This window comes from Gavialis gangeticus, unplaced genomic scaffold (assembly GCF_001723915.1).
Source record: "Gavialis gangeticus isolate Ggan-Ray unplaced genomic scaffold, GavGan_comp1, whole genome shotgun sequence".
Taxonomy (NCBI): Eukaryota; Metazoa; Chordata; order Crocodylia; family Gavialidae; genus Gavialis; species Gavialis gangeticus.
The window spans coordinates 56,719,364-56,735,755 of NW_017729024.1; positions in this window are offsets into that span (position 1 = coordinate 56,719,364).

Below are 16,392 nucleotides of genomic sequence, written 5' to 3' on the forward strand. Positions count from 1 at the left end.
CACCTGGTAAAGAAAAGTCAAATGACCTGAACTGGGATACAATATGATAGTTGACAGTGAAGACTGGTAGCCATCTGTTCAGGGTCATAAAATGGGACCTTTCCCATACCCTTTGGAACTCTAGGGACTTTTTAAAATTTGAATGATCTTAAATGTCAAGTAAAACTATCACTAACAAATAGAAAATGTTGCCAGTAGAAGGTGCTGCGATTTCTGCCAAACAACTGGTGCAAACAGTTTCTTCAATTGGATGCCAGGTTTGCTAGCCAGCTCATTCCAAACAGCTTGGGAAGATTGTTGCATGAGGATGTTGCACGAGGATGTCCAAAATTTTCCTGTGGCAATTTAAAATGAAGTTTGCATGTTACACCTGTTTGTTTCCAAGTTAGTAGATTTATAAAGGTTTTGCTTTAGATGCTGTTCAAAAGCTTCTCTGATGAGTAATGATCCTTGAGCATGGTAAGATGATGTTACTTGAGATTCCAAATGATAAGATTCTTATGTTAAGTCAACTGTTTTACACTTGAAACTACTTTTATCAGATGTGTTTCAGCTTGGTAATGTTAGATTTGTGACACAACCAAATGTCCCATTTTCTATCCCTCTTGTTGTGGGGATGCAACAACAGATGGTTACATTAATCTCTGGTACAAGCACCAGACAGTGTGGGTGGGCTAGACTTTCCAGAAAAGCAAAGCACCTTAGGTTCTGCTCAGCATACAACCATTTTCAAGACCTGACTTTCCAAACGTGTTAAGTGAGCTGTTATGAAAGTGTAGCCTTAGTAGTGGGTTTTGAGCGCTTCTGAAAATCTGGTACGAGAGCAGGCAGCTATTTGTGAATATTAACACATTCATCAAAGTTCATCCATAGAGCAAGTGCAACCACAGACTTGCCCCAAATCTCTTAACGTCCATGGGGCCATGTGATGTTAACTGTAGTTCCACTGAAGTCAAATGAAGCTTAGACCAGTTTCAATCAACTTGAAGATCTGCTCCCAGAGATACTTCAAGTATCTGTCTACATAATCACTGTGCCTTATATTGGTCTGGTAACATATTTTTTTCTTGAGCTGAAGTTTTAAAATCAATAAACTGTTTTTAAAAGTGGGCATTATTTCTTGCAATAGTAGCTAGAGACCCTGTTATGCTAGATACTGAACAAATGCCCAGTATGAACCGGTTCCTGCCCTGATGCTCTTATCGGTAGAAAGGGAGAGCCTGGAAGGACAAACGCATACTAGAAAAGGAAGTGACATGCTGAGGATCACACAGTAGGCCCTCATCAGCACTTAGTGTCCTTTCCATCAGTCCATGTGGCTCCAGAACCCCATACTTCCCTGTCTGAAGGGAAATGTCATTGCATTATTTAAAATCTAATGTGTCTCAATGGTGGGCTTCCCTAGGTGTTGCATCAATTTGCTGATTTTTAATTGGTATGCCTGCCCAAGAATATAACTTTCACTGAATAATGGATGAAACAGTCTTGCTATCTGAAATGATTCCTAACAAAGGTTTCCCACTCACCTCAGATCACACCTACCTTATTTCTGCAGACCATCAAGTAATCTTGGTCCTACTGGGTAAAGATCCTCACCCTCACTGCTCCCTTGATGTTTTGTAAATTTACACAAAAACATTCCTCCACTGAATGATGCCTCCATATACTTTTCAGTTCACTAATTTACAGTCACACTGTTGTGTGTTGTCCAATTTAAGAAGCTGGATTATATCTCTTCTTGTGGTGCACAACTAGCTGTGGGAGAACACAAGTTACCCTAATACTAATAAGTAGTGCTTCTATAGCAATTTACATCTGTAGATTCCAAATCACTTTCCAAAGGCAGTCACTGTCCTTATCCTTATTTTACAGCCAGAAAAAGGGGGACATTTCCTCTTAAGTGACCAAGCTCACCTAATGGCAGAGGCAGGAATAGAATCCAGGTATGCATCTTGTGTGTCAGTCTGGTGCCCTGTCAAATAGACTTCACTCCTGCATATAAAGAGAGGTGTTATTTTCTAGAAAAGTGTAGTTCATCTGGAAGGTTATTTGCAAAGTTCCTTTGGGAAAAGCTCCATGGTAAAGGAGAGAGGGCAGCAAAGTAGGGGAAAGTTTGGCTCTGTTGCTTCCCCAAGCGCACACACATACTTGTTCAGCTGTGTAGGGAAAGTTTGTTGCATCCCTTAATAGATTGTAGCACATCTATCTTCACTGTAGTGGGTGAGCTCCAAGGTGGGCAGATTGCTCTGTCCCCAGTGCAAAACAAGGCTAAATTCTGCCCCTTAACCTTGATGAAGGAGCAGAAATGACTTAGCACTTCTTAGGGCATTTTGCCGTAATTCTGTAGTCATTCATGGAGAGTTACTGGTATATCTGCTGTATTCAGGAAATTCACTGCTGCACAGGAGGGAATCAGTTTATCTTAATGAAATATGGGCTTTGAATGAATATATTCATTTGTTTTCTGGACTATTTTTATGTGTAAAATATGTCCTATGTTCTAATGAATAAGCTCACCGTGGCAAGAACTGTGCAGCAGTAGATTTAATTTATTCTCATTTGACAGGTCATGAAGTTATTTCATTTTGGAGTGATATACTTGGTGGTAATCCTTTGTATATTCCTTTTATGTAATTTCATACAAGGCATTTATTACAAAGTGAAATATATCTGCCAGCTGCAAATCTTACTAGTACCTATCTATTGTCTAGCAAAGACCTGTCTATTTTTTTTATGTAGCAATATTTAAAGTATTTTATAACATAACGAACCAGCTTGAAGAAACCTTTTCTGCTTTCTGTTGTGACAGATGATATCAGAACTCCCAGCCTTTTTCACTATAAAATAACTCAGAAGGGACCCTTCCCTGTCAGGGACCAGCAGCTTTTCCAAAAAGGGAGGAGGGAAGACCCAGGCAACTATAAGCCTGTTAGTCTTACTTCGGTCCTGGGGAAGCTCTTTGAGAAAATTATCCAGGAGCACATCTGTGAGGGACCAGCAGGGGGCATGATGCTCAAGGGCAACCAGCATGGGTTCATTAGGGGCAAGTCCTGTCAGACCAACCTGATTGCCTTCTATGATCAGGTCACAAAATCCTTGGACGCAGGTGTCGCAGTGGATGTAGCCTTTCTGGACTTCAGGAAGACCTTTGACACTGTCTCCCACCCCATTCTCATTAAAAAGCTAGATGACTGTGGCATTGATGTCTACACAGTCAGATGGGTCGCAAATTGGCTAGGGGGCTGCACCCAGAGGGTGGTGGTGGATGGGTCATATTCGACCTGGAGGGATGTGGGCAGTGGAGTCCCCCAGGGCTTGGTCCTTGGGCCCGTACTGTTCAATTTCTTTATTAGCAACTTGGACGAGGGAGTGAAAAGCACCCTGTTCAAATTCACTGACAACACCAAGATTTGGGCTGAGGTGGGCATGCTAGAAGAGAGGGACAGGATACAACTGGACCTGGGCAGGTTACAGGGGTGGGCGAATGTGAATAGGATGGGATTCAATACTGACAAGTGCAGGATACTGCACTTGGGCAGAAAAAACCAGCAGCGTACCTATAGGCTGGGGAACTCCCTTCTCAAAAGCACTGTGGCAGAAGGAGATCTTGGAGTCATTATCGATTCCAAAATGAACATGGGCCGCCAATGCGAGGACATGGTCAGTAAGGCTAACTGCACCTTGTCATGTATCCACAGAAGTATCATGAGCAAGTCCAGGGAGGTGATCCTCCCCCTCTATGTGACACTGGTCAGGCCACAGGTGGAGTACTGCGTCCAGTTTTGGGCACCGCACTTCAGGAGGGATGTGGACAGCTTCAAGAGGGTCCAGAGGAGGGCCACCCGCATGATCGGGGGCAGCAGGGCAGGCCCTACGAGGAGAGGCTACGGGACCTGAACCTGTTCAGCCTTCACAAGAGAAGGCTGAGAGGGGATCTAGTGGCCATCTATAAACTTACCAGGGGGACCAGAGGGGAATGGGTGAGACCCTGTTCCCCTGAGCTCCTCCTGGAGTAACAAGGAATAACACTCACAAGTTGATTGAGAGTAGGTTCAGGCTAGACGTTAGAAGGCACTACTTCACAGTCAGGGCGGCTAGGATCTGGAACCAGCTTCCAAGGGAAGTGGTGCTGGCTCCTACCTTTAGAGGTCTTTAAAAGGAGGCTTGATAATTACCTAATTGGGGTCATATGAGCTTGAACTTTCCAGTGGTCATATGAGCCTAGTATTCATTCCTGCCCAGGGCAGGGGGTTGGATTTGATGATCTGCTCAGGTCCCTTCCGACCCTACATTTATGAACCTATGAGCTTTGGGATACTCTTCTGATCAACACTTTTAGCATCCCTTCCCATGGAGCATGAGGCTCTTTCCTTTCTGTTTCCTGAGTTGCTTCCTTTCAGCCTAGTGGTTCTTTCTCCTGTTCAGACTGATCCAAAGCACAGTGAAATAAATCAATGGGACTCAATGCATTGATTTCAATAAGCTGTGGGTCAGGCCCTAATTCTTTCATTAATAGTTGCATTTTATTGGAAGACCAGCTCTCCTTGATTGTCGGTGTTGTATACATATAATTATATACTGTTGTTCTTTGCTGGCTAAGACAAGCTTGTTAATAATTGTTCGTGTCAGCTAGGCCAAATCAGGCCTCTTCCTGCATACAAATTTGGCAAGATCATGTTGGGGAGGGAAGTGGGTTTTTCCTATTGTGAAATGGAGCCTGCGCTGTCTTTTAAGTGGTTCTTTTTGTCTCATCCTGCTCCTTGAGTAGTTCCAGAATAATGAAGTGCATAGAGGCCATTTCTTTTCCCAAGGAAGGGGAAAGGGAATTGTGACTGGATGGCTCCTGAATATCAGTTAACATCCAGTTTTTGGTTGGGCCACCAACATAGTCAACATACTGCATCCATCCAAACTTTAAAACTGCAGAAGCCTGAGCTTTGATATTAATTTTAGCCAAGAACATAAGCAAAAAAAGAGGCAAACTCATGATGGATGCATCTGTCCTATGCAGTTCCACTCAGTGGTCCAGTAGGCATTGGGAGCTTTGCCTTTGTGTATGCTGGATCAAGAAGCATGAAGGTGATTCTTGACACCTAGCACCATAAGCACCTAATGTATTAATTTCTTGAATTGTAGATTCTTCCTGCTTTATCAACTATTCAGCAGTGAAATTAGCTGTTAAAGTGCACTTAGCCTGCAGGTCACTACATGTCAGAAGAGAGTTTTGTCTTTAGCTATTTGTAAAATGTAATATGGGATGGAGTAATATGGGATGAAGAGGCCACTTCTAATAATGAAATCAAATGCCATTAAAATAATGCTGGACCATGTTCATCAGTGATGTAAACTGGCCACCAATAGAGCGAGGCTGATTTGCACCTACTGAAAATCTTGCCTCATGATAAGAGCTGAATTAAAGTAGTCAACACAACCTTTAATACTGGAATTATTGAAAACATTGTGAAAGCTTACCTTATCTGTTTGTATCAATCTGTAGGCATTCAGCCCATGCTCTCAGCTTCCATTATGTCAGGGATATCAAACTCAGCCCTGGCCTTGGGCTGCATCTACTTCATACGGGCTCCTCCCAGACTGAATCCATGGGACCAGCACTGCAACTTCATGGGCCTATGTTTGGATGGTGGTACAAGGCTTGGGGTCTGCTGCCAATGACCATGTCCCCTGGGGTCTAGGAACTGTGAATTCTATAGCAGGCCTCTCCTCCTGACTTCCAGTAGCCTGCCAGACTACAGGCAGGCTGAATGCAACAGTCCACAGGCCAGAGCTGGCCTGTAGGCCATTTGTTTGATACACCTGCATTATATGATTGAAAATGTGATGCGATAGGATGCAAAGGGACTGCTTCTGTCACTTTTACTCCACCAGGAATCACAGTGTAGATGGCAATCGTTTGTTTATTTTACACATATTTTGGTAGTACATACAGGGCCCCATTGTGATTAATGCTGCACGAACATATAGTAGGCAGTGCCCCAGTTAGAAGTGGTTACAACAAAAGAATACAAGAGAAATATTTGAAAGGATCTAATATTCTCCCCATTTTTTTAGGGATGGTGAACTGATGCACAGAGAAACCAGATACCTCACCCAAGGTCACATTTGAAATCTGTGGCTTAGCCTCAAATCTTCAGTCCCAGCCAATGCCTTAACCAAGCACAAACCTTTCCAGCTCTTACTCCCACCCATTGCAAGAAATGGGCTTTTCAGTACACCTCGGTATCATGAAGGGAATGGATGCAAATATATTTGTTAACATCTGCTTGCTCTTTTGTCCTTCCTTCTCCACCAATCAAGTCTAAGTATGGTTTAACCAGCAGATGGCACTAATGGCATAGCCAGCCTATAAAGAAATGTACAGCGCTTACATGATATAACCTTTTTAATGATTTCAGTTTTCTTGCAAACCTGAAACTTGGCCCCAATTGACTCAATTTCATGAAACTCCAGTAAGAAATGGGCAGTATTTCAGGCAAGCCTAGGCCAAGTTTTGAACAACTCCTCCATCTGCAAAGTTTCTTGGGGGAAAATTTATAGTCTTGGACTGAAGCCATGAGAAACCTCTTAACAGTTTTGCTTCGTTTGACCTGATCCTAGGTGGAATATAAGATAATTTTTGGCTGAGTGTCACTGAGATTTGTGTGGTCCTTAGGACCTGAAATTCAGAATGTGGGCTTGGAAAGGTGGTGAGTGTATGTCAACTGAAATCACACAGAAAAAAGTAAGAACAAGATTAAAGGCGATGCAAGAATAGAAAAGGCTGATTCCTTGTGCCATAAAGTCTAGCATAGGCTCAGATGTTTTAATATAAAGGTCACTAGCAATACTTTTCATGCTATCAAAATGTGTTGATAAGGCAAAATTAACCTGGATTGGGGGACTCTTAATTTTACTTAAAAAAAATAAAACCCATTTGTGCAGAAAATAACCCCCAAAATGTGCTTCCCAGTATTTTTATAGTATTTTATTCAGGCTGCCCCTTTCCTCACCATATGCTGGATATCTTTATGGAATGGGTTGGATGATGACTCTAGTCACAGAGAAGGAGCCAATTGTGCTAAGAGTGGTAAACAAAGCTTACAGTTCCTTCCCCAGAGAATCTGCCGTCTAAATATAAGGTGAGATTTCAGGTAGGTACAGGCAGACAGAAGAGCACCTGGAAACGGCTTTTTCTTTTCCTGTCAGTAGAATTATAGCTGTGCTGTGTTTGGTCCCTAATTTGTATAATATTCTAAGTTGGTAAGGGAGGAGAAAGAAAATATTAATGTACTGCAGAAAAGAGAAAAAAAAGACATTTCTCTTTGAGGGAGGTTGTGCTTTGGCAGAATATTAACTGTGACCTGAATTAAGTGACTCTTGAATATATAGGATTTGTGTAGACCAGGGAAGTTTTCAATTGTGTAATGTGATATAGTTGTATAAATTCTAGGCCCTCTGTGTTTGATTTCTGGCTGGAGTACTCATTTGAGTGCACTTGTTCTGCATTTTTAAGCTTTGCTGCACAGCGCCAAGGGCCAGAATTTCTTTTTCATTTTATGTTGCCTGAAATTGTTACATAATGTCTTGACTCCTAGGGTTCGGGCTGTAAGGAAGACACCAGCTCTTGCGATGCTCAGGATAACATCACAGGACTTGGTAATGCTATATAATGTGGATTTGCCAAGGTACATTTGGGCCAAGGCAAACCCTATCTGATACCTCTTCAGGGCATGAATCTGGAGGAGTTGCATTAGTGAACCTACATCAGTGTAGGTAGGGGACCATGTTAGAGTTCTTCAGCCAGACTGCTTACCATTTGTATAGTTCTCACACACATGCACACTTTGAAGTGTGACACTGCTCTTGACACAGCTCTTGGTCTCCTTTCTTATTTGAAGTGAGCAGCTATCCTTAGAACAGACACTTGTTCCAAAAATAGGAGCAAGACCAGAGCAGGCCTGAAGAGTAATATAAAAGCCAGCTGCTGAGTGAATGTGTCATGAACCATCAGCTGAATGACAGAATTAAATCAATAGTTAACCATATGGTACAAAATGGGAGAGGATGGACACAAAAGGGAGAATGATCAGTGTGAAGTGTGGAGGCATATCTGCATGACTCTTGTCAATACTCCTAGGGGCTCTTGATGGAGACAACTATATGGTGCTTGGCTGTGTGTTTCCAAGTAGCTTCTAAAAAACAAATGATCTCCTGTGAGATGTTTCAGGAATAAGTGTTCACCTCCTTCAGGAGGATTTCTTTATTCTTTGAGGGGTTTTTTATTATTATTATTATTCCAAAGCAAACAAATTGAGCTTGCACAAAGGATGAAAGCAGAAGCAAGCACAGACCCACAAACCCCAAAGGTCTTCAATTCCCAGCAACAATGCTCTTCAGTGTTCCTCAAGAACATGCTAGGCCAAGTGCCAGCTTACATTCACTGGGGTTTTTTAATCTCCAGGAGTCTTTCAGGAATGTTAGGAATAAAGCCAACTTGTCGATCCATCCTTTGTTGGATCTTTACCCACATCCTGTCTCATTCAACCCCTACATTCCTCCTCTTTCATTATCAGTAACTTTCTCAGTGGAGAGAACCCCAAACATTTAAAACGTGTATGTCAGCCCGCCCCCCACATCACCAGATTGTCTTAAATTATCATGCGATTATATAGTTTGTTTTGTCTTCTAACTCAGTCTTCTGTGCATAGTTGTTGAGTATTGTCAAGCACTCTCACGTAAGTGGGAAACCTAGAAACTCCTTTCTTTTTTATAAAATGAAGTTAAGATTCCTACCTAACTATGTGTCTCCAAGAGCTGGGGCTTTACGCAAAACCCAAATGTCATGAGACTTGCCATAAAATCCTAAATGCTGGCAACACAGTTTTCCAGATAATGTTAAGCCTTCGCCAGTCTTGGTATTTTTACTTTCCAGGTTATCAATAGAGGCATAAGTGAGAAGGCTTTAACAAAGCTGTTTTTCCATCAGTTTTATGAAGTTTGCATTGCAGGTTATAAATAAGTGCATCCATGTTGCTAAAAGGTTATTTGCATCATGAAATAAGTACAAGAATCTCTTGTTGTTTTAAGAATCATTTTGCTATTTGAGCTTTGTTCTGTTTTCACCAATATGTGGTACTAGCAACTTCTAAATTTTCCCCACTTTTATTTATCGACCCTGTGCTAGCAGTCTGTGAAGCATTTCATTTAATAGTAGTATATTTTTATCTGATTGTATATGCCATGTTTCAGTCTTTAATATAGTATCATTCCTCTCCTAAGTACATTCTAGGCCAGTCCGTAGGTCCATGAAGGATAGTTTCCTGTCTCTCCCAACTCTAGATAATTTCACTGGACAGGTTCCTTAGATTGTTCAAGAGGCAGTGGGTGCTAGCCAGAGTTCTCTGCTTGGTGTCCTCCCTTGGCACCCTGTAACCTGCACTCCTGTTCTTCTTTTTTCATGATTTGTCCCATGGAATTAGTAGTTGTATGTTTAGTGGCCTCCCTCCTACCACTAAGGGTGTGTCCAGGCAAGTGTTCACATATGTTTCTTAGGGGACAAATAGCAGTGGGTGGCACATATTTGTGCCATTGCTAGTTGTCCCCAGGGGGCAAGTCTGTATGCACACTAGGGCAAATTGCTCTAGGTGGAGTAGAGAAGGCTGGGATCAGCACTTGGGCTAGCCCCAGAAGCCTTATCTGGGATCCTGAGGACCCCCTGGGGCTGCAGCAGCAGCAATTTGGGCATGTGGAACCTGGCTGGCAGCTAAAGCTTGGCTCTAACCAGCCAGTCTCCAGTTTCAGGTGGCGCACCCTGCTGCCAAATGGACCATGCCACTTTTATATCTGTGCATTTTTTTCTGATACCAAGATTAACCAGTGTCTCAATTTGGCTCCATGCTGCAAATATGCAGCATAGAGAACAAAATCATGTGCATGGAGTGCATTTTGCAGTGCCTTAAAAGCCTTTGAGGTGTTACAAAGCTCATGTGTGCACTCATGTGGCCCCACCTCTAGAGACTTTTAATTTCTGGTGGACCTGGGCCCACTGTCAGCATACAACAAATAGGCCTCTCTTACCCCCATGACAGAGAACGAATACTCACAGAAATAATATTTAAGCAGGTACTATTCAGACTGATTTGTCTCTTGTTCCACTCTCCATACAACATCCAGACAGGGTTGCCACTCAACACAAATATTTTTACTGACAATACGCAAAATTTTTACTAATAACCAAGCTTTTTTACTCGCACATGTTTTTACTAACATATTTTTACATAATGTAAACGTAACTCTTTTGCCAGGCCATGGACAAGTTTAGGGTTTAACATCAACTCTAGTAAAAAAAAAAAAAATGTGGTTGTAAATATAATGTTTGCACATTATTGGTAAAATATATATTTTCTAGGGTTGGTGACCCTACTTGACTATATCAGTGGTTTTATACCATGCTGTTGCAACTCCAGGGGTCTCCTACTCACCCCCACATCCTGATTTTCCCAACTGCACCTCACACTGTGCTGTCCCCTCAGTCTTTCCCCCAGCCTTGCTCCCAATGGCCTTGCCCTTCCTTTGAAGAATGGACACCCAAGGAAGGACTACTGTCTGCCTACCTGCTGTCCAGCAGCACTTGACATGGTTGTGGGGGGGGAAGAAGAGGAGGGGTAGCAAAGGCTACAAAGCCCTGAGAGTGTGCTTCCTGCAGGATGCTGCGCCCCTGCTCAGACACCAGGTGATGCTGCTTTTTGCTCTGTCTGTCCTTCAATACTTGCTTTTGACAAAGGATCTTCAAAGAAGCTTAGTGTTTTTATGGACAGCTCATTTTTATGGACTTCACATGCAGGCATTTTTAGGCTTATTTTTTACCATCTGTTCCCAAATTTACAAAAAATTGGCCTAATTTCAGCATTCAGAGGCCTAGGAAGTTTTCATTTGGAGGTTGCACCACCCATTCTTATGTTTAATACCCACTAATGAAGCAATACTCAATTAAATCATCTAGTCACCTTTTCAACCCAATTAAATCATAAGCCTCTATAACATCCTGTGGCAATGAGTTCTAGAAGTTAATTATATGTCAACAGTGCCAACATTATAAAGAGATACAAATGACAATAAAATGTTAGTAATTCAATTCTTTGTTTTAAAAAGTATAGTTAAATTATTTTGCAAGAAAGTGCTTTAAATTCTTATGTTAATCTATTTTAAATTATAGATCATGTGTATTTACAAAACTAAAATCTCTACTTTGCCTGATGATTTGGGGGTTATTGGGGAGGAGGTTAGGAGTCCCTGATTGCCTGGCAACCCTAGTGTTGACTGCAGGTCAGAGCAGTTTTGTGGCTGCCTGACATGCGTCGGGTAAAAATGATCCCCATGAGACCATCCTCTAGGTGGTGATTGCTGGAGCACGTAATTCTGGTCATGCCCCTTGCATATCCTGTGCACTAGAGACTACATGGATGCTACTAGGTATGATCTTAATATATATTTTTCTACAAACTAGCCCCCCGTCTTACAGAATCCCCAATGACTATGACCATGTCCACATCAGGAAAAAAAAGTGTGTTCAACATGTTAAAATCCTGTTTTAGACAAGGCAAGTTGTAGTTTTAACTGGTCAGGGTAAGCACTAAGCTCCTATGCAGGATTGGCTTCCCCCAGCTATAACATACATTAGAATATACATTGTCCCATCAACATCAGAGTTTTAACAGGTATCAGTTAATACATATTCAATAACGCACATTAAAAATACACCTAACATACTGTTCTGATTATAAAACAGCCTTTTCTTCTTCTGTACTGTGGCTGCACACATGCATGGGGCATTTATTGGCAACATTATCAGCCACATCAGCTAAAAGAAGCTGATTGCCGATACTTCAATTTTCCTTATATTGGTGCCGATCCACTATGGGACCAATGTATCGGTGCACCTCTACTATAAAGTCTGGTCATGGGGGATAGGAGCCAGACTATGTCTCTCAGGACTGTCATGCAGAATCAAGTGGAAAAGGGGTGACAGGTTTAATGTGTGCAGGGAGGGGGTCACCCAGATTGTCACTGTTCCCTGGTTCCCAGAGAACAGAAGACCAAAAACCCTGGTATCAAATTGAGGCTCCCAGCCCCACGGCTTCACTGTCATGGGTCTCCAGCTCTCGTGAAGGCCATGTGGTAGGGCACCATTGGACTTTCAGAGCCATGAAACAGTTTGACCACAAGGTGAGCTAACAAGCAACCATGCACAGTCCTGTTGGACTCCTGCCTGCATTTCACTGGAAGTTGGTCAAAACCAAGAGTTTTTAACATTTTGAATGCAACAAATTACCATTTCCTGATAAAAACAAAGGAAACAAATTGTCAAAAAAAAAAAAAATCCCATGAAACCACCTGCTTTCTCCTTCCCCACATCCCTTCAAAACTTAGGAAAATTTGGTTTGAACACATGAAACCAGAACTATTTGGATTCAGGATTTTTTGTCTTTATGTGCCAATGAATTTTGAATCCAGACCTGCTATTCAAATCTTAACTTTTAAGAAGGGCCTGTCTTGTTTAAACCTGTAAACAGTTTTTGTTTAACTTGCAATATTTGTCTTTATATGAATTACCAGGGGATTTTAGGCTGAAGAGAATAAGATGAGCCTTGGGTCAAAATTTACTTTGCTATGGAAGATGCTTTTTTATTTTGGTGTTTTTAGTGTATTTAATCCTTTGAGTCCTTTCCTTGGTTATTTGATTCTCCTGTGGGATGTTGTGAGATTAGTAGCAGGTCATGGGCTTTGTTTTTTATTATCAGCTTATATGCAGGGGGAAAATGCTGTTTTCCTAAAACAGAACCTGAAAATATGTAGGATTGTTTATAATTGAGTATGACATTTTCCTAGTGAAGATGAAAGCCTGAGAGGAACTATACAATAATATTGTTGTTGTTCTAATCCTGGGACTTGCAAGTCAATTCACTGTTGAAAGAAAAACCAGTGATACGAAGACTGGACATTTTCATGTGCTGTAATATATACCAGTAACTGAACATAAATAGTCACAAATGACATGCAAGCAAGCTCTTCCTCTTATAATCTCAATCTAAACATTGGTGCCTCTCTGATTCTCGACAAGCAATTCTTCCCCAGGACTTGAATTTAGCAAGAGAAGACTAGGGTAAAGCACAAACTCCCTTGCTGATTGCCATAGGTCTCCCACACAGAAACTAAATCGCCAAATAGTATGACATTTCTGCAAAGACTATAAACAGCTGACCCATCAGGAAATAAAGCTTGCAGTAATGTGTGTAACAATGTTCTCTTGGTTTCTAATACAGGGAATGTATTGGCTCAACCCACATGCTGAGCTGCTCATACAGCATCCATCTGAACTTTTATCCATCCATCTGAAGTTGCTTCTAGTCTTATTGATGTATACATAAGCTTTGGTCTGGACAGCTTGCTGACCTTAGCTGATGTTTGTACAACCTTCCATTCCCTATGCTGAACCTTTCCCTTGCCTCTTCCCATCCATCTCCTAACCATTCCAAGTGTCATGAGGGACACAGTAGCCCATCTCGCTTACCTCATGCTCCATTTCCTTCTTAACTCTCATTGTTCCCTTTTTCCTAACAAAAATCCCCATGGAGATGGTCCATGAGCTCCTTGCAAGAATTTCTAGGTATGGTGAAATGCAAGAATTACCTTACATTCCCCTTTCATATTTTACCATATAATATTGGGGTGTAGCTAGAAAGCCAAGCTGATGTAGGGGCAAGGCACTTGACTGGACTTTAGTCACTGATTTGTCATGTGACCTTGTGAAGTCACTTCCCATCTCTGTGTCTGTCTCTTCCCTTCTACCCTCCTTGTGCCTTGTTTGTATAGACTGAATTCTTTAAAGGTGAGCACTGTCTGTTGTTATGGGCTTATATACAAGCTAGCACTCAGGACATTTTCTTTACTCAGGCTTGTGGATGCTACTGTGAAGCAAAGAGAAATAGTCATCCCAATGTGCTGTCAGCTGGCTGCTATTTCTAGTGGTGAGAGAACTATAACCAACAAGGAGCAGGGTGGAGTGGTTGTGCACGACTCTCACTAGGGCCCCTGAAACAGGAGAACAATTAAATTAAACACTGTGTATTACTGAATAATAGCCCCATTTTTCTTTTCCTTTTTTTTTTTTTTTTAGAAGAAATCATTAACATTTGGGAAAAATGAGCTTCTCTCTTACAAGGACACATATGTCTCTTGCTGTGAGCCAGGCCATTCACAAAGTCAGAAGCCTTTTGAGCTGAGATGGCCCATCAGGTTACTGTGGCTAACAACCACAAGTTTCTGGAGGCACTGACACATAAGAGAGCAATGTTGCTAACATGGCCTCTGCTGCCTTTACCCCAGCCCAAATGACCAGGTTCCCATTTACAGTGTGGTGGTCAATAGGTAATCTTAAGTGTAAAATAGGAATGAGGCTCGGACTTATGCCTCTGGAGCCTTAACAAGATACCTTAACCACTCTGCCACTGTGCCTCTGTCTCCAGAGTACTTGGTGTGAAATTGTAGGAGAATGCAGGTTAAAATAAGAACTTGGCTCTGTGAGCCAAGTAGAAAGCGAGCAGTAATTATTTTGGACTTCAGAAGTGGTTTTGACAAAGCTGGCTTTTATTTTGTCAAAATGCTCATGTGGCATATGAGTTATTTTAAGGAAAATAATGTACTTGCCATGTGTAACATCACTAAAATAATCTAAGCAGTTTCAATAGCTTTTTATGTATCATTTGCCCCACAGTGGGTATGTCTACAAGAGATTTACTGCATAGTAAACTAATCTATTGTGCAGTAAAGGGTCACTGTCTACATGTGCACACCATTTACTGCACAATACATTAGTCTACTGCGCAGTTAGCTACTACCTGTAAATACAGGTAGTAAACTAACTGCACAGTAAATACTGCACAGTAGTGCATGTATAGTGCAAATTTGCTCCTAGTCAGCCCTAACACTAGGGGGTCACAGGCAACAGGAAACTCTCTTGGTCCTGGCATTGCTCAATAGCAAGAGCTGAATAGCGCTAGGAAGGGGTAGCTTTCTGCCCCCTCCCCCCCATCCTGGTGCTATTCAGCTCCTGGCTTGAGCTGAGCAGTTCTGGGACAAGGGAGCTCTCCACTTCCCTGCATAGCCAGGGGCTGACTGGAAACTATCCCATAAGCAGAACAGCCCCAGTCAGCCCCAGGTGGCTCAGGGAAGTCCTCACCCAGCCAGGGGATTTCTGGGAGCTGTCTCAAAAGCAGGACAGACCCCGCCTGTGTGAGGAAGCCCCACTGGGCATGGGGCTTGCCCTGTGTGCAGGGGGAGCTCTGTAGTAGCAGCTATCTCCCTACCTCCTGCACATCAGGACCCCTCCCGATGTGTGTAGGGAAAGGAGATGGCTGCTACTGCAGCCAGCAGAGCTCTCCTGGCCCTACACACATGGGGACCAGCCCTGTGATCTCTGCCAGCCTCCAGGCTAACACCCCTGGAGCTCCCCTTGGCTGTTGCACAGGGGCCAGAGCAGGGTAGCAGCAGCCCTTCATTGAGTTGTTCTCGGTGGGAACAGTTTTGCTCCCAACAGGGAGCACATGTAGACATGCTCCCAGGGAAGGCATACTGCGCTGTACTTTACTGCACAGTAAGCCTTTACAGCATGGATAGCATGTGGAGATGCATCGAGTGGCTGCATAGTGATACCAACAAAATTGGATAAAAGCTTTTTGTGAGTGAGCTTGTTATTGAGTAGAATTTTCCTTCCAGTGTAATTTAGATCAGAATTGATTATTTTAATGGTTTCAGAATCTTTGAATTCTGTAGTGTGAAGCTGAGTGTGTGTTTGTATTTGTGTTGTCCAGGGCTATAGTAGGAAAAGGTTCTTGCATGCAGTAAACTACAAGGCAGTTTTAAAATCTCGCTCATGCATTAACTAATGTTGCTGATGCAGCAGCAGGGCAGTATAGAAGAAAGAGGCAAATACTTTAAAAGTTTCAGCAACCAGTTGCTTCCTCTTGAAAATAGGGGCCTGAGGAAATTATGCTGCCTTTTATATTATTATGTACAAGGACTGTGCCAGGCACTGTACAATCACAGGACAAAAAGACAGTCTTCACTAAAAGACTTTACAACTGAAGTATAAGACAAAAGACAGCAGACGGTTACAGACAAATTGGGGACTACAAGGAAACAATAATATTAGACTGTACTAAAACATTTCTTCATAAAGTTATTCCCTTCAGAATATGCAGCCCTGAAACTTTATAATTCCATCTGTCCTGCAGGAAGTGAATGTCATTTAAAAGAAGTTCAGTGTTATTCAGCTAAATTCACCCCAAAGCACAAAAAAATCCTGATGGCAGTGATGAAATTTTAAAGTTCCAGGAT